Below are 19,495 nucleotides of genomic sequence, written 5' to 3'. Positions count from 1 at the left end.
CACCCCGGTATATAAGTGCTGTGTAATGATTTATTGGGCAGTTCAGCCTGACCTTCGACTAGTAAAGACCTGTTGAATTTATGCTTGTGGTCTGTGTGCAGTGATTCTTATTAAGAATAACTAGAACACACAGACTTAACAGATGGGGCCAACAAACTGGGCCTACTGACTAACCTAGTAAGTCATCGGTCTTACTCGCTAATCGAGGACGCTTCTACATACGAGGATGCACTCGCGACTCTCAAGGCCCAATACCTGAAGCCTGTTAACGAGGTGTATGCCAGGCATCTCTTGGCTACCCGCAGGCAACTACCGGAGGAATCGCTGGATGATTTTCTACAGAATCTAAAGGCCCTGGCGAAGGACTGCAACTACAAGGCCGTGACGGCCATTTTGTGCCAGGAAGAAGCGGTTCACGATTCGTTTATATCGGGCCTTCGATCGAATTACATTAGGCAGAGGTTGCTTGAAAGGGACACTCTGGATCTAAAGACGGCTGTGGCTACAGCTCGATCGCTGGATGTGGCGCAGAAGAACTCCGAGACCTGTGCGTCAGGCCATGCGGCCCTCTCAGCCTCGTGCGCGCCGAGCGAGGAGGCGCCACCCTCTCCGCCTGGGCCTCGGACCAGCCCTACACCACGGGAGTCTCCACCCAGCCCCACCACTGCAGCGATGTCCCGCGGACCAAGATGCTACTTCTGCGCCCAGCTCAAGCACCCCAGACACCGATGTCCTGTGAGAGACGCCACATGTTTCAAGTGCAAGAAACGGGGACATTTCAGCAAGGCATGTAAGTGGAATCCCGTACCTGATACAGTCTCCGCGGCCCTACACGTGGTCCCAGAATTTGATACCGTCTCAGCGGCCGCCTACGGATCTACGATAGCCTCAGTCACGGTTGACCAGTCCAGGCCGCATCCACTATCAAAGTCTATGATGGACGTTAAGGTAAACGGACACCCGACGAAGTGTTTAATCGATTGCGGGAGTACTGAGAGTTTTATTCACCCTAGCCTCATCAAACCGTACTCACTAAAGGTGTACTCTACCCGGAGCAAAATCGCGATGGCATCTAAGTCCCTCACTTCGGAGGTAATCGATTTCTGTAAAGTAACACTGACTGTTAAGGGCACAGAGTATAAAGATTTTAAACTCCTTGTGTTGCCGCAGCTCTGCGTGAAACTAATTCTAGGCCTAGATTTCCAGTGCCACCATGAGAGCGTCACACTTGCATATGGCGGATCCCAGCCCCCGCGCACAGTTTGCGGCCTCTCCACTTTAAAGATAAGCCCGCTATCCCTGTTTGCGAACCTCGCCCCAAACTGTAGACCTATCGCGACCAAAAGTCGACGGTACAGTTCGGAAGATAAAAAATTTATAAAAGAAGAAGTAGGAAGGCTACAGCAGGAGGGTATCATCGAAAATAGTAATAGCCCGTGGCGTGCTCAGGTAGTGGTGGTTAAAACTAACGAAAAGAAACGGCTCGTGATCGACTACAGCCAGACCATCAACATATATACGCAACTAGACGCTTATCCCTTGCCTCGCATCTCCGAGATGGTGAACCAGATTGCCCAGTATCGTGTGTTTTCCACTATTGACTTAAAGTCTGCTTATCACCAGCTCCCCATAAAAGTAGATGACCGTCCTTATACGGCTTTTGAAGCAAATGGGCGCCTGTACCAATTCCTTAGGGTACCCTTCGGGGTCACGAATGGAGTTTCCGTTTTCCAACGGGAAATGGACCGTATGGTAGATGAGAATGCGTTGGAGGCAACATTTCCGTACATGGACAATGTTACTATCTGTGGACACGACCAACAGGAGCATGACCGGAATCTCGCTAAATTTCTAGAGACTGCCCAAAAGCTAAACCTGACCTATAACGAGCACAAATGTACTTTCAACACTACTCGTCTGTGTATTCTCGGCTGTGTGGTGGAGAATGGGGTAATCGGGCCAGACCCTGAACGATTACTCCCGCTTAAAGAACTACCACTGCCACATAACCCTAAGGCCTTAAGAAGGTGTCTGGGATTCTTCTCTTATTATGCTCAGTGGGTGGCCAACTATTTGGACAAAGCCCGAGCCCTTATCAAGTCGACGTCCTTCCCTCTATCAGTAGAAGCGCAGGAGGCATTCACCAACATCAAACGGGACATTGAAAAGGTCGTGGTATGTGCTGTAGATGAGAGGATACCCTTCCAGGTAGAGAGCGATGCTTCTGATTTCGCGTTGGCTGCAACCCTCAACCAGGCCGGGAGACCGGTAGCCTTCTTTTCCCGTACACTACAGGGTCCTGAAGTCAGGCATTCTTCCGTTGAGAAGGAAGCACAAGCAATTATCGAGGCGGTCAGACATTGGAGACATTATCTCGCCGGCAAACGTTTCACACTCCTCACTGACCAGCGGTCTGTGGCCTTCATGTTTAACACGAAGCAGAGAGGCAAGATAAAAAATGACAAGATCCTAAGATGGCGGATAGAACTGTCCACTTACGACTACGATATTATGTACAGGCCAGGAGCACTCAACGAGCCACCCGATGCCCTATCTCGAGGGGTATGTGCCAGCCTTAGTACTGACAAGCTCCAAAGTCTCCACGACGCACTCTGCCACCCAGGAATCACCCGATTGAATCACTTCATCAAGTCTCGCAACTTACCCTACTCCATTGAGGAGGTCCGAACAATGACCAGAGCCTGCTGCGTTTGTGTGGAATGCAAACCCCGCTTCTACAGGCCCGAACAAGCTCACCTCATCAAGGCAACTTGGCCATTCGAGCACCTAAGCCTTGATTTCAAAGGTCCTCTCCCATCGGTTGATCGTAATGTCTATTTCCTCAACGTTATAGACGAATACTCTCGTTTCCCCTTTGCCATTCCCTGCCCGGACATGACCAGTGCTACGGTAATCAAAAGCCTCTGCAACTTATTCTGTCTGTTCGGTATGCCCAACTGAAATAAAGAATAGATTTGCCTTTCTAATCTAGGCTTTATTAACTTTAAAAATCCAGTAGCACATCTTTCAACACCAGTCTCCAACCATGACTGGAGAGAACTGAATTTAAGATGGCCACCACAAATCACCTGACATCCACTACCAATGAGTTTACAGCATATATCTCAAGGTAGAAACAAACAACCAATTACAATACTTCTTACTAACACAGAGAACAACCACCCCATTCACCAATCACAATACTTCTTATTAAACATAGGAAATAATCACCACACCAACTATATCCATAGCGACAGAGGGACGTCGTTTATGAGTGATGAGTTACGCCGGTTCTTACTATCAAAAGGGATTGCTACTAGTAGAACCACTAGCTACAACCCCCGGGGCAATGGGCAGGTTGAGAGGGAGAATGCGACAGTGTAGAAGGCAGTCGTTCTGTCTTTAAAATCGAAAGGCCTACTGACCTCTCGCTGGCAGGAAGTTCTTCCCGATGTACTGCATTCCATAAGGTCTCTGCTGTGCACCGCAACAAATGCTACTCCTCATGAGAGGATGTTCGGTTTCCCCAGGAAATCTTCCTCAGGTATTTCACTACCCGGGTGGTTGATGTCCCCGGGCACTGTACTGCTACGAAAACATGTGAGAGGTCATAAGACTGATCCCCTAATGGAGGAAGTACAGCTCCTCCACGCCAATCCTCAGTACGCATATATTCAATACCGTGATGGACATGAGGATACTGTTTCAATAAAGGACCTGGCTCCGGCAGGAGAAGAGAGAGAGAGCGATGCTGCTAGCGAAGATGCGGGTGTGGAGCACCGTGATGCGCCGCCTGTGGGGGTGGGATGCCCGGAGGTACAAGACGTACAAAATGTCGTTTTGGAAAACCCAGCAGACGCCGGGACGGTGGAGGAACCTGAGCAAGTCCCCCAAGAGGTTCCTCGGCCGACGCTACATCGCTCACTACGAACTGTAAAACCCCCGGTCAGACTTAACTTATAGGAGGGGTGAATATGGTGAAATAAGTCTTATAAGTATATACCTTATTCTACCTGTGTATAGTTTCCTATTGTAATCTATTGTAACCCTGCTGTTTTCTTGGTTGGCCAGGAATGCTGATGTACTGTATACCACTCTGCTGTGCCATTGATTGTCCTGATCTGTTACTTCGCCCCTGGCTCCGCCTCCTAGTTCACTTCTGAGAAGCTGGTCAGAAGGCTAACATGTGTGTTCTGTCCAGTTCTAAGCTATTAAAAGCCAACTGTTTGAAATGAACTTATATGAAGTAGGCTTTTATTGACTAAGAACTAGAGCATGCCTCTGTTAGTGAATCCATCCTAAGAGCTCCCGGGGGAAGGGTGGTGTGTCACCTTTATACCCGGGCTTAGGGGTGGAGCCAGGGGCTGAGACATGCCTGGAATTGTACAGGGTTAACAGTGGTTTACCACACAGGCATGTACAGGTTAACAGTGGTTTACCACATTCACCCCTCGTTTAAAAAAGAGTCCGGCGGGGTGAAGTGTTTCAAAAGTTCGTATACGAAAGTCTCTCTGGGGGTCTTGTCTGCCGTAATGATCTTCGTGGTGCCGGTTGCTGCGGTTCTTTGCCCGCGGCCGCTTCTCGCGTGGGACGGAGCACTGGCGTGTCGTCCTCTCGGGGTAGGGATGGCACCGGCATGTCGTCAGTTCGTGGTAGACACCCCGGTGGTGCGTCGTGGGTAGTGGTGGTGGGTGGAGGTAGTGGATGGTGATCGATGGTGTTTCGGGTGGTACCTGAGGGTGCGAGGTCTCGAATTGAGACTGTGTCCTCCCGCCCGTCAGGATACGCCACGTAGGCGTACTGTGGGTTGGCGTGGAGGAGGTGAACCTTTTCGACCGGGGGTCCGTCTTATGGCTCCTCACGTGTTTCCTGAGCAGGACGGGTCCCAGAGACGTCAGCCATGGCGGTAGTGATGTCCCCGAGGTGGATTTCCTGGGGAAGACGAACATCTTCTCGTGAGGGGTGGCGTTTGTGGCAGTACAGAGCAGTGATCGTATGGAGTGGAGTGCATCGGGGAGGACATCTTGCCAGCGGGAGATTGGGAGGCCCTTGGATTTTAGGGCGAGCATGGCGGTCTTCCACACCGTTGCGTTCTCCCTCTCTACCTGTCCATTACCCCAGGGGTTGTAGCTGGTAGTCCTGCTCATGGCTATGCCCTTCTCGAGCAGGTACTGGCGCAGCTCGTCGCTCATGAACGACGAGCCCCTGTCGCTGTGGATGTAATTGGGGAAGCCAAATATGGCGAACAGGTCGTGGAGGCACCTGATGACTGTGGCGCTGGTCATGTCCGGGCAGGGGATGGCGAAGGGGAAACGGGAGTACTCGTCAATAATATTGAGGAAATACGTGTTGCGGTCAGAGGAGGGAAGGGGCCCCTTGAAATCGACGCTGAGACGTTCGAAGGGGCGGGTGGCTTTAATCAGGTGTGCCCCGTCTGGCCTATAAAAATGCGGTTTGCATTCGGCACAGACCTGGCAGTTCCTGGTCATGGTCCTGACCTCCTCGATGGAGTAAGGCAGGTTGCGAGCTTTAATAAATTGGAAGAACCTGGTGACCCCCGGGTGGCAGAGGTCATTGTGGAGGGTCCGTAGCCTATCGACTTGTGCATTGGCACATGTCCCACGGGATAGGGCGTCTGGGGGCTCATTAAGTTTCCCGGGCCGATATAAGATATCGTAGTTGTAGGTGGATAACTCGATCCTCCACCGCAATATCTTATCATTTTTGATTTTCCCCCTTTGTCTGTTGTTAAACATAAATGCTACTGACCGTTGGTCAGTGAGCAGGGTGAAACGTTTACCGGCCAGGTAATGCCTCCAGTGCCGTACAGCCTCCACTATCGCCTGGGCCTCCTTCTCGACTGAGGAGTGTCAAATTTCGGGGCCCTGGAGGGTCCGTGAAAAGAAGGCCACGGGTCTCCCCGCCTGGTTAAGGGTTGCGGCTAGGGCGAAGTCGGATGCATCGCTCTCCACTTGGAAAGGGATGGACTCATCCACTGCATGCATTGTGGCCTTCGCAATGTCCTCTTTTATGAGGGTGAAGGCCGCACGGGCCTCTGCCGTCAGGGGGAAGGAGGTTGACTTGATGAGGGGCCGGGCTTTGTCCGCATAGTTGGGCACCCACTGGGCGTAGTAAGAGAAGAACCCTAGGCATCTCTTCAGGGCGTTTAGGCAGTGGGGGGGGGGGGTAGTTCCAGGAGGGGGCGCATTCGGTCGGGGTCGGGGCCGATGACTCCGTTTTCCACCACGCAGCCAAGAATAGCGAGGCGCGCGGTGCGGAACATACATTTTTCTCTGTTGTATGTCAGATTCAGCCGTTGGGCCGTACGGAGGAATTTTTCTAGGTTGGCGTCGTGGTCCTGCCGGTCATGGCCGCAGATGGTGACGTTGTCTAGGTAGGGGAAGGTGGCCTGCAGTGCGTTCTGGTCAACCATCCGGTCCATCTCCCTTTGGAAGACCGAGACCCCGTTGGTGACGCCGAAGGGGACTCGGAGGAAGTGGTGGAGGCGACCGTCAGCCTCGAAGGCCGTGTACTGGCAGCCCTCAGGCCTGATGGGGAGCTGGTGGTATGCCGACTTCAGTTAAATCGTCGAGAATACCCGGTATTGTGCTATCTGGTTGACCATGTCAGATATGCGGGGAAGTGGGTATGCGTCTAATTGCGTGTATCGATTGATCGTCTGGCTGTAATCAATAACCAGGCGCTGTTTTTCGCCGGTCTTTACTACCACCACTTGGGCTCGCCATGGGCTGGTGCTGCCCTCGATAATCCCTTCCCTCAGGAGTCTTTGTACTTCTGATTTAATAAAGCTCCTATCCCCGGCACTGTACTGCCTGCTTTCAGTAGCAATTGGCTTGCAGTCTTTGGCGAGGTTAGCGAACAACGGGGGGGGTTTGACCTTCAGGGTGGACAGGCTGCATACTTTGCGCGGCGCTGTGTTTAAATTCTGCTGGCTGCAGATTGTAAGTGGGGGCAGGGGCCCGCCATATGCCATCGTGACGCTCTCCAGATGGCACTGGAAGTCTAATCCTAGCAGTACGGGAGCGCAGAGCTGTGGCAGGACGAGGAATTTAAACTCTCTGTACTCCACGCCGTTCACTGTCAGAGTCGCTACACAGTAGCCGCCGACGTCCGCCGTATGGGACTTTGAGGCCATAAAGACCTGGTGGCGTGTGCGCATAACCAATAGGGAGTAGCGTCGCACCGTGTTGGGGTGGATGAAGCTCTCCGTGCTTCCGCAGTCGAAAAGGCAATTTGTGGCATGGCCATTTACCTTTACGTTCATCATGGACCTGGCTAGTTGATGGGGCCTAGATTGGTCCAGGGTGATGGAGGCCATCGCCGAGGTCGGTGGGTCGCTGTAGTATTCGCCCGCACCGAGGGCCTGGTCCCGAGATGGTGTCCAAGATGGCGGCTCCCCCTCGGCTGGTGGTGTCCAAAATGGCAGCCTGCACGGCTCACACGTGGTTGGTGGGGTCCAAAATGGCGGCCTGTATGGTTCACACGCGGCGCTGCTGGAATTGGGGGTCGATTTCACCTTGCACACTCTCGCGTAGTGGCCTTTCTTGCCGCATTTGGAGCAGGTCGCGTCCTTTGCTGGGCATTGCTGTCTGGGGTGCTTGGCCTGGCCGCAGAAGTAGCATTTCTGGCCTCTGGTCATTGCAGCTGTAGTTGGGCTGCTGGCGGCTTGTGGCCTTACTGGGTCCCAAGATGGCTGCTCCCGTGGCATCCGCGTGGCCATCCGGTCAGGGGGGTAGGCGTCCATGTTCTGGAGGGCCACGTCTAACGAGTTAGCGAAGGCCACCGTCTTCTGCAGGTCGAGCCCCCTCTGTTCCAGCAGCCTCTGCCAAGTATAGTTGGACCTGATGCCGGCTACGTAGGCGTCTCGGATCAGGTCTTCCGTGCATTCCTTGGCCGTCACCGCTTTGCAATTACAGTCCCGGCCGAGGACTCTCAGTGCCAGTAAATATTCAGCACCCGATTCCCCGGGGCGCTGTTTTTGGGTAGCCAGGAGGTGTCTGGCGTAGACCTCGTTAACAGGCCTCGCGTATTGTTCCTTTAGCGTCGTGATAGCAGCCACGTAAGTAGTGGCGTCTCAGATGATCAAGTAGACTCGGTGGCTCACCCGTGAGTTCAAGACAAGCCATTTCGCGCCATCTGTAGTGACAGTAGTGCTGGAGGCCTCCAGGACGGCTTCGAAACAGCTCAGCCAGTGTTCAAAGTTATTGGCTGCATCTGCTGCTTGAGGATCCAGGTCTAAACGTTCCGGCTTCAAGATTTGCTCCATGTTGAAAATTAGTCAATAAAATTGATGCGCTATCAACAATACCAAAGACTACGAAATGGACTTATATGAAGTAGGCTTTTATTGACTAAGAACTAGAGCATGCCTCTGCTAGTGAATCCATCCTAAGAGCTCCGGGGGAAGGGTGGTGAGTCACCTTTATACCCGGGCTTAGGGGTGGAGCCAGGGGCTGAGACATGCCTGGACTTGTACAGGGTTAACAGTGGTTTACCACACAGGCATGTACAGGTTAACAGTGGCTTACCACAGGTATGCCCAACCATATCCATAGCGACAGAGGGACGTCGTTTATGAGTGATGAGTTACGCCAGTTCTTACTATCAAAAGGGATTGCTACTAGTAGAACCACTAGCTACAACCCCCGGGGCAATGGGCAGGTTGAGAGGGAGAATGCGACAGTGTGGAAGGCAGTCGTTCTGTCTTTAAAATCGAAAGGCCTACCGACCTCTCGCTGGCAGGAAGTTCTTCCCGATGTACTGCATTCCATAAGGTCTCTGCTGTGCACCGCAACAAATGCTACTCCTCATGAGAGGATGTTCGGTTTCCCCAGGAAATCTTCCTCAGGTATTTCACTACCCGGGTGGTTGATGTCCCCGGGCACTGTACTGCTACGAAAACATGTGAGAGGTCATAAGACTGATCCCCTAGTGGAGGAAGTACAGCTCCTCCACGCCAATCCTCAGTACGCATATATTCAATACCCTGATGGACATGAGGATACTGTTTCAATAAAGGACCTGGCTCCGGCAGGAGAAGAGAGAGAGAGCGATGCTGCTAGCGAAGATGCGGGTGTGGAGCACCGTGATGTGCCGCCTGTGGGGGTGGGATGCCCGGAGGTACAAGACGTACAAAATGTCGTTTTGGAAAACCCAGCAGACGCCGGGACGGCGGAGGAACCTGAGCAAGTCCCCCAAGAGGTTCCTCGGCCGACGCTACATCGCTCACTACGAACTATAAAACCCCCGGTCAGACTTAACTTATAGGAGGGGTGAATATGGTGAAATAAGTCTTATAAGTATATACCTTATTCTACCTGTGTATAGTTTCCTATTGTAATCTATTGTAACCCTGCTGTTTTCTTGGTTGGCCAGGAATGCTGATGTACTGTATACCACTCTGCTGTGCCATTGATTGTCCTGATCTGTTACTTCGCCCCTGGCTCCGCCTCCTAGTTCACTTCTGAGAAGCTGGTCAGAAGGCTAACATGTGTGTTCTGTTCTGTCCAGTTCTAAGCTATTAAAAGCCAACTGTTTGAGTTATAACTACCAGTCTCTGTAGCTATTTAAGGTATATCACTACCCTTGTGATTAGTGGTGCTTTATTTTTCTCTTACGCGTGCTCCTACGTAGTGCTACCCCTGTGGCTTCAGCAGATGTGGAGGCCCCTTGCTCACTTTCCTGCTGCGCCTGTCTCGACACCTTTGGCGGGCGTCCTCTGGGGTGGTGAGCCTGTGAGGGCTCGCCAGCAGTCTGCTGCTCTTGCGGCTGTGCAGGGCTTGAGACTCCTATCTCACTGGAGTGTGGACTCCGGCGGGCCTCTGACCGAGGGCTCTGAAGTGGCATGGAAGTGTGAGCGCGTGGAGAGGAGCCCCCACTTCCTTGAGGTGTGCTAACAACCTCCCCCTCATGAGTCAGCTCCCCCTCAGTGCCTGCAAGTGGTTGGAGAGCACCTTGCTGCACATCAGGGGGGCCATGGGGACCCGTCTCAGCACTGGAAGTCCTGCTCAGAGGGACTTCCATGAAGGTCTGGTTTCGGTGCTCAATAGATGCCCATCGCTCCTCAAGAGATGCCATTCTATTCTGAGCACTCACCATGTTTTCGACACCCTGGCGACTAAGCTCCTCCATGGCCGCAGCCCTCCTCTCCTCGGCTGCAGCCCTCCTCTCCTCTGCTGCAGCCCTCCTCTCTTTGGCTGCAGCCAGCATTGCCACGGAGGTAGCCATCCTTTCCGTGGTGATGCTTTGATGCGCCAATGACTCCAATAAGGCTCTGCTCATGCTCGCCATGGACTCCTCCATTCGCTCCACACTCACAGCGACCCTGGAGACAAAACCTCCCAGAGACTCCTGCATCTGTGCATGGAGATCCATCACCTCCTCTCTTGCGGATGGACCCAGAGGCATAGGATCGACATGCAGCTGAGCTGAGCTGGCAGAGCCCTGCGCCCTCTGACGAGGACTCTCCACTGCTGTCCCTGTCTCCACAATCTGCTGATGCTCACTTGTGAGCTGTGATACACCAGGTGACAACTCTACTCTATGTCCCGAAGGTCCCACCGAGGTGTGAGTGTCTGCGCTGGTGCTGGGTGCGCTTACTTCTGCTGACGCTGCGCCCACAGAGGCTGGAGCTTCCTCTGAGGAGTCTGGCTGCAAAGCCTCTTCCTCCTCAGCAGTGGCGACGGGGGCACCGGATGGTCCTGTGGGGGAGTAAAGGAAAGAGTTGGAGATGTGATGGCAAGGCTACTTGCACATTGGATTTGGCATATGCTCATAAGTCCAAATGATGTGGCTTCAGAATCATATCAGCAACTCATGCTATGTCAATGAGAGAGATGGGGAACTATTCTGTCACCAGCTTGCGGACTTGCTCCTGTCTCTCCTACCCCAGTATCCACAGGCACGTCAGCCCCAGCAATCTCGATCGCTGCTTCCTCCCAGGGGCTCAGGTGGGCGACTGAGGATGGTCCTCCTCCAGTCCTCGCACGCTCTCGTCTATTGTGAGCTCTCTTTTCCTGCAATGAGGAAGACAAGTGGAGTTTGAGTGAGAGTGCAGGAGTGAGTGTAGAGATTGCATAGCATAGATACTTAGAAGGAGACAAAGATGTTGTGAGACTTCAAGACCAAGGGCCCTCCCTGTGTGTTGTCAGTTGTGTTCCAAGCATCAGAGTGAGAGGCAGTGTGAGGGCTGGATGGTGGAATAGTTATGTGAATGTGAGCATAGAGAGATACGGAATGGGTAAGGGTGCATGGATGTGACTGTGAAGTGGGATGTGGAGGAAGAGATTGCTGAAGCTGAGTGCTGTTGGGGAAAGGCAATGGGGATCAGGTTGAGGGTAATGGAAACTTCGTACTTACTTTCCCTGTGCGGTGAAGGTCATGGAAGCGCTTCCTGCACTGCATCCAGGTGCGACGGGTGACTCCCAGAGAGTTTACCTCTGCAGCCACCTCCATCCAGGCAGCCCTGGTCTCTTTGGGAGGCCTCTTCCTCACTGAGCGAGGGTAGAGGACCTCCCTGTGGGCCCTTACCCCATCCACCAAGGTCTGCAGTGACGTCTCGTTGAATTTGGCGGCAGCTTGGCCTCTGCCGCTGGCAGCAGCTGGTGCAGGCTCCTCTGCCATTGTGCAAGACTGGTTGAGAAGCCTGCAGAGGTGGAGAAGCTTGCTGGACACTTTAAAAGCACCACGAATGATGACATCATACTGTGGGGCTTTCTGACTGGAAATGGACAATTAGCAAGGCTGCCCACACGCTGGAACTTAATTGGCCACTTGAGGGAAAATTGCGTGCAGCTGGCTGACACATTTTTTTCGGGTCGGAACCCGACATTCGGGGAACCCGAAAATTTCCTGCACGATCCAGAAAATCGGGCCCAAAGTATTTGTTTAATTTCTCTGCTATTTCCTTATTCCTCATTATAATTTCTCCTGTCTCAGCCTGTAAGGAGCCCACATTTACTTTCGCTAATCTTTTCCTTTTTACATACCTATATAAGCTTTTACAGTCTGTTTTAATGTCTCTCGCTAGTTTACTCTCATATTCTATTTTCCCTTTCTTTATCAATTTCTTGGTCCTCCTTGCTGAATTCTAAAATCTTCCCAATCCTCAGGCTTACTGCTCTTTTTGGCAGCATTATAAGCCTCTTCCTTTGATCTAATACTATCTTTAACTTCTCTTGTTAGCCACAGTTGGACCACTTTTCCTGTGGGGTTTTTGTGCCTTAAAGGAATGTATATTTCTTGTAAATTATGTATTATTTCTTTAAATGCTAGCCATTGCTTCTCTACCATCATACCATTTAATGTAGTTTCGCAATCTACCTTAGCCAACTTGCCCCTCATACCTACGTAGTTTGCTTTGTTTAGATTAAAGACCCAAGTTTCAGATTTAACTAAATCACTTTCAAACTCAATATAAAATTCTATCATACTTTGGTCACGCTTCTCTAAAGGCCCCTTTACTACAAGGTTATTAATTAACCCTTTCTCGTTGCACAGTACTAGATCTAAAATAGCCTGTTCCCTAGTTGGTTCCTCAACATACTAATCTGGAAAACTATCTTGCATACATTCCATGAATTCGTCCTTCACACTATTAAATGCAAATTTGGTTTGCCCAGTCTATATGTAGGTTAAAGTCCTCCATGATTACTGTGTTACCCTTGTTACATGCGCCTCTAATTTCCTGATTGGGGGAGAAATTCCGTATCACCCCGTTTGGGGCGCGATTATCGTCCGGGCGCAAAGTTCAGCGCCTGCCGCTAATTATCGCCTCCGACTGCAAACTTGGCTTTTATTGCCCCTGGAGGTGATTGGAGCGCTAAATCAGGTGCTGCACACCTGTCTTAAGGCCCAAAGGCTGAGGAGCGAGGCGCTAACTCAGAGCGCGGGCGCAGTGCAGGTGATGTCAGTTAGCGATGGAACACAGACATACTGGCGCCGGACAGTTCTTAAAGGGGAGGGTCGATCTTGCTCTCCAGCCACACCCTGCTCATTGGAGCCTTGAATCTCATCCTGGAGAGACCTGTGACTACATTTTCCAGCCAAGGACTATGTAGCGGGTGAGAGAATGAGCTCAGCACTTCAGCGAGCGGGCCTTGGAGGCTCTGGTTGGCGCGGTGGAGCGCAGAAGATCTATACTCTACCCTGAGAGTGGCAGGAGGCCTTTACCATGCGACTACAGAAAATTGTGGAGGGAGGTGGCTCAGCATATCTCCTCCAGGAGCATGGTGACCAGGACCTATATTCAATGTCGCAAAAAGTTCAACAACCTCACTCAGGTCGTCAGGGTGAGTGGCTTTTTTTCAATACCTCTCCATCTCAACCTCACTCTATGGCCAGAGGGTCTTAAAACCCCACTGCCCAACACTCATCCAACACCTATGGCCCTCTCATGAAACACACATGCACATTCCACACTTTACATACAGTAAGGGCTATTCAACTATGGGAGGCACATCAGGCAAGACCATGGCTGCATACATTAAGGGCCATTCAATTATGGGAGGCACATCAGGCAAGACCATGGCTGTATATTTATTCAGACGCCGTCCTTTTTCTTGCAGGCCAAGCTATCTCATAACAGGAGACAGCAGCAACGGACGGGTGGAGGGCGGCCTCAGCTGCAACCCCTCAGCGATCTTGAGGCACGCGTCCACAGGATTGTGGCAAGCCAGGTGATCAGTCTCGTCGCCCCTGGAGAGGCCGACCCCGTTCAGGACAGCAATGGTAAGGTCATCTGCTTTCTCTCCTCTCTCATTCCACCTGTCCCTCACAACACCAGCCTTTGACACTTTCAATCCAACTTACTAAATTGCTGCACTCCTTCCTCCCTTACTGCCCCCCTGTCCTCACGCTAAAGCCACTCTTGTACCTCCCTGCTTTCAGATAGTGATTCACCAGCTGAGGAGACGGGCCCTGAAGCTGCCAGTGGGAGCGAAGCTGCAGGCGAGGAGGAAGAGGAAGCCGGAGCCTCAGCACCACCCTCTCCCGAGGAAGCCCATGCCCACACTGGGACCACGTCTTCCCTGGAGGGGAGCAGGGGGGAAGGGTCTCATGAGGGTGAAGCTCCGGGACCCAGCGGGCTGCAGCAACGCGATGTGGCTAGGGAAGCTCGGGGGCCTTCTCCCCTGAGGGAGAGTAGGCCAGCGAGTCCTGCTGCACTGGACGCAGAGGAGGAGCGGCTCATCACTGAAATAAACACCCAGGCGGTGGACATGCACACTCAGCTCATGGGTGCAGTGGGAAGGGCGCCCGAATGCATTCATGCACTGGCAAGGAGTGTGCAGCACTTCGCTGTAGCACAGGCGGATGCCACGCTAAAGCTTAGTGCTGCAATTCAGTCACTGGCTGCCGTGATCCCATCTCAGACTGCTCTCATGCAGACTCAGATTGAGGCCACACAAGCACTGACTGCTGCCATTGTCGCTGGTTCAGACACATTTCCTCGGGGCTCTCACCACGCCGCAGCAGGCCAGCAATCTGTGCTCCAGCAGATTGCTCCGGATGCTGGTGTGCTGCCCCGTGGGAGTGCCAGTGTGTTGGTCGAGCAGGGAGTTGCTATCCTCTCTCAAGATGACAGCATTCCTGCTGCCACCACTGTCACTTCCCCATTGCACTTCCCACTGCCTGTAGCCCAGACTACTGCCGCCCATGCAGAGTTGGTGGAGTCTGCAGCAGGCCCTCCAGGCCCAGAGCTGGTCGAGGGTGTCCTTCAAGGGCATCTGTAGTCTCAGGATCTGACATTCAGCAGCCTTCCACCAGCCTTGCTGCAGTCACTGGGGCACCATTACGAGGAGCAGTAGGGTGGGAAGGGGGGAAGTGCGCAAGGGAAGGAGATCACCCTTGAAGGGCAAAAAGTAGGAGGTGTGACGAAATGTTGGTCAATTTTTTATTAAAGGCCGAGGTTTGTGTTCAAACTTTTGTTTAGTGTTTTGGACATTATCTCCAGGTTGTGAGAACCAGTTATGTTAATGAATGATTTTTTGTGTTTCTATTAGTTTGTCATGAAGAAATGACACACACAGAGTTTGTAAAATAAAAAAGTTTTTGTATTCAAAATGTGCAGGTTTGGCCTTTGGAATCATTGCTGCCTTGGCCGGCTTAGGGGTTGCGGGTTGGTTTCATGCATGTTGTTCCCCATGCCAGAAGCCATTTCCTCAGTAGGGGTCTAGAAGCGGCTTGTTATCAGCCGTTGATGGACGGCCCTTGCAGTCTCAACATTGTGGGCCTCCCTCCCGCCTTGGTGCTGCTGCTGATCATCCTCCTCCTCTTCCTCCTCCTCCTCCGATGGTGCTCCAAGGCCTGGTGGCATTAGCTGGGTCCTGAGGATTGCCAGGTTATGCAGCATGCAGCACACAACTATGAAGAGGGAGTAACAACAGAAAATGCTGGAAAAACTCAGCAGGCCAGGCAACATCTGTGGAGAGAAAATAGAGTCAACGTTTTGGGTCAAAACCCTATGAAGAGGGAGACTTGCTCAGGTGAGTACCGCAGGGCTCCTCCTGAGTGGTCCAGACAGCGGAACCGTTGCTTGAGCATGCCGATTGTCTGCTCAATGATGTTCCTGGTGGTGAGATGGCTCTCATTGTACCGCAGCTCAGCAAAGGTGTTGGGGTTACGGAGCGCTGTCATCAGCCAGGTGCGCAGTGGATAACGCTTGTCCCCGAGGAGCCAACCACTTGGCTGATGCGATGCCTGGAAAAATTCTGGCACAGCAGTCTGGCACAGGATGAAAGCATCGTGGCTGCTGCCAGGATAGCGGGCATTGACAGCGAGTATCAGCTGTCTGTAGTCACAGACCAACTGGACGTTTAACGAGTGGAGCCCCTTGCGGTTTCAGAAAACTTCTGCATTCTCATGCGGTGCCCGCAATGCCACATGCGTGCAGTCAATGGCGCCCTGCACCATGGGGAAGCCTGCTATCCTTGCAAAGCCCAATGCGCGTTCATGCTGTTTGGCCCGGGTCATCGGGAAAGAGATGTACTGGCGTCTCCTTTTATAGAGGGCATTTGTGACCTGACGAATACAGCAATGGACCGCGAACTGGGAGATATTGCCGATGTCCCCAGTAGCTGCTTGAAAGGAGCTGGGGGCATAAAAGTTCAGAGCCACTGTGACCTTCACTGCCACCGACAGAGACATCCTGGTCCTCAGTAGAGGCTGCAGATTTGGCTGCAGCAGGTGGCAGAGCTCAGTGACCACCTCCTTGCTGAAGCGCAGCCTGCACAAACACTGCTCCTCAGACAAATTAATGTAAGAGAATTGTTGCTGAAATACCCTGGGAGGGTAAGGTCTCCTGTATAGCGGCCTGTTGGCCCTCCTCTGTCTGGCCATGATTTCCACTCTCTCTCTGTGTCTCTGTTGCCTCCGATTCTGCAGACGTAGGACGACGCCCCGAATCAGTGCTGCCCCATAGTCTCCTGGTAATCGAAGTAATGAAGGTCAAATCCAAAAGTACCTGCAAAGTGATGCTCAGTAGCCAAAACTACTTCACACAGCGTTGACTCTATGCAGAAGTCTCTCCTTCTCTCTCTCAGAATCTCTCTCTCTGTCAGAATGAGTGGTGCAAAAATGTCTACCACAGAAAAAGCCAGGAAGAGGCTGCCTTTAAATAGTACCCCGCCAGCTTCTCACCGACTGGGAAACGTTCCAGTCTCCCTGTCATTGCTTGCGCCAGGCGGAAAGGAGGGGGGCGCCACTCAATATCCGGTCCAGGGCGCTACCGGGGCGTTGTACGCTTGACTGACGTCAAGATCTGCGGGCGCAGGAGATCGGGGCGGTAGTGTTTAACGCCACCTCAAAATGTCTGGTCAATTTCGCGAGCGGCGCAGACATCGCCGCGCCCGGGCACTAGTTGCTTTGCGCCCCATTAGCGCCCTCTTAAGGCGCTAACGGGAGGCGCAAACGAACTACATTTTTCCCCCATAGTGCCTTTAGATTTGACTTCTTTCTATTTTTCCCTGATGTCATCTTAGTCACTGATGCCTTATTACCTTTATTACTCTCTCTGTCCCTTCCTGACCCACTGCTTATTTTTACCCAAAACTCTACTCTGCTCTAGAGCCCTGACATTTCTCTCACTGCTTTTAAATTTACTCTTTCCTGATTCCTCCCACCAGCTCCTTCATTAGTTTAAAACCCTGTCTACTGCCCTAGTTATTCGGTTCGCCAGGACACTGGTCCCAGCCCAGTTTAAATGGAGCCTATCCCAACAGAACAGCTTCCTCTTTCCTCAGTACTGGTGCCAGTGCCCACACCACTCTTTGAGCCACGCATTTAAACCTCTAATGTGTTTGTCCCTATGCCAATTTGCGCGTGGCTCAGGTAACAATCCAAAGATTATTACTTTTGAGGTTCTGCTTTTTAATTTGGATCCTAGCTCCTCAAACTCCATCAGCAGAACCTCATTCCTAGTTCTACCTATGTTGTTGGTTCCTACGTGGACCACGACATCTGGATCCTCCCCCTCATCGCAGCTGCAGAGAACAATATCTAGCCCCTTGACTATACTGTCCCCTACCACAACTACATTCCCTTTCACTCCCCCACTTGAATAGCCTCCTGCACCAGCTTGCTCATCCATCCTGCAGGCTTTTCCCTCATTCACACAGGCAGCAAGAACCTCATACCTGTTGGACAAGGGCAAAGGCTGAGGCTCCTCCAGCACTGCACCTGGGGTCCCCTTACCTGCCTGAGTTGCAGTCACACCCTCCTCTCCCTGACCACTAACCAGACCTGTACCACTACCTAACCTAAGGTTTGTGATTGCCTCCTGGATCAAAGTGTCCAGGTAACTCACCCCATCCCTGATCCCCCACAATGTCTGCACCTCAGACTCCAGCTCAAAAACTCTGAGCTGAAGTTCCTCAAGATGCAGACACTTACTGCAAATGTGGTTGTCCCACATGCTGCAGTTCCGGCACACCACCTGCACTGCCATCCCTATATGATCTTGTTTTATTTAATTAAATTAAATTTAATTTGTAATTAGGTAACTTAGTTTATAGTGTAGTTTCTTGATGACTTACTTGATCTAGATTAAGTTATGGGTACTGAAATCTAACTGTAACACAAGCACTACAAGTAGTGTAGGCAAAAAGTAGCAACTCCTTCCCCTTCTTGTCCAAATTCCCACTCTTTCCAAATTCCCAAATAAAAAAGAACTGTTTAGGTTCACTGCATTTTAATCCCACACTGTGCAGACTGCTCTGTGCTCGCCAGACCTGTTTACTCTTATACTCTAGGAGCCTCACCCAATTTACAAGTGTTGACTCGGCTCCTGTACTCCTGGTGATTGGTGCCAATTCAAGACAAACATTTACAGCTGACTGACTGTTAACTGCCACTGGTAGGCAGCTTCTGTTAACGACAGTTTTTAAAGTTCTATGTTAAAATCAAAATGTTAAACTAAATTTCACTTTTTACATCTACTACTTACCCAATACTTACCAGAAATTCCCACTCTTTCCAAATTCCCAAATAAAACACTCTGTTTAAGTACACTCCGTTTTAATCCCGCTCTGACAGGCAGGCAGCGACAAGTGCAATGGTGGACTGGCAGTGGTGGGAGCAGGTTCCTGCTCCACTGTCCCACTGCTGCTCCCCCGGGGCAGCAGCTCAGCATCCCTAGCAATCTGTTGGGGCACAGATTGCTGGCCTGCTGCGACACAGTGAAAGCCCCGGTTGACGGTGGTAAACCCAGTCATGATGGCAGCAGTCAGAGCTTGCGTGGCATCAAGCTGAGACTGCATTAGAGCAGTCTGAGATTGGATGCCACCAAGCATAGACTGCATTACAGCACGAAGACGTTGCGTCACTTCCACCTGTGCTGCAATGGAAGCTGCGACATCGCCCATCACACGCGGCATCAGGTCTGGGTCACCACGGTCTCTCTGGGAGTCTACCATCCTTTGCAGACTGGAAATGATGGGCCTCATGGTGTGCACAGAGCCTTGTGCAATGTTGGAGGCAGACTCCTCCAAGCTCCTTACCATTGCCGAGAGGTTCTCGGGCACCCTTGTCATTGCACCTATCATCTCCGTGTGCATCCCCATCACCGTTCTTCTAACAGCCTCCCCACTGAGGTCCTCATCTGAGTTCTGTGCAGCAGACCTCATGCGCGAACTCGCCCTCCGGGGAGCTGGCCCTAGAGCTACCTTTTCCCCCGGCCTTGCTGCAGCCCGCTCGTCCCCGGTGGCTCACCCTGTGCAGATCCTGCTATTATGCTAGCATCTAAAGAATGCTTAGTGCCAGTATCTGAGCTGGTGTCTGCGGGTGAGAGATGCAGTGACACGGTGTGTTCTTCCTCCTCCTCTTCTCTCGCCTCGCTCTCTACTGTGCCCTCAGGAACAGGCTGCTCAGGTGCTTGCTGATTATCTGAAAGCATAAAGGCACAAGAGTCGGGTTAAGGTGAGGGGAGGGGGGCGGGAAGGGAGAAATACCTTTGGAAGTACCGTCACCATACAAACTGCAG

The sequence above is a fragment of the Somniosus microcephalus genome, chromosome 3 (genome assembly GCF_052327205.1).
Source record: "Somniosus microcephalus isolate GS21.2 chromosome 3, FLI_Smic_1.0, whole genome shotgun sequence".
In the NCBI taxonomy this organism is placed as follows: domain Eukaryota; kingdom Metazoa; phylum Chordata; class Chondrichthyes; order Squaliformes; family Somniosidae; genus Somniosus; species Somniosus microcephalus.
The sequence above is the reverse complement of the archived record's forward strand: the minus strand, read 5'-3'. Positions refer to the sequence as shown.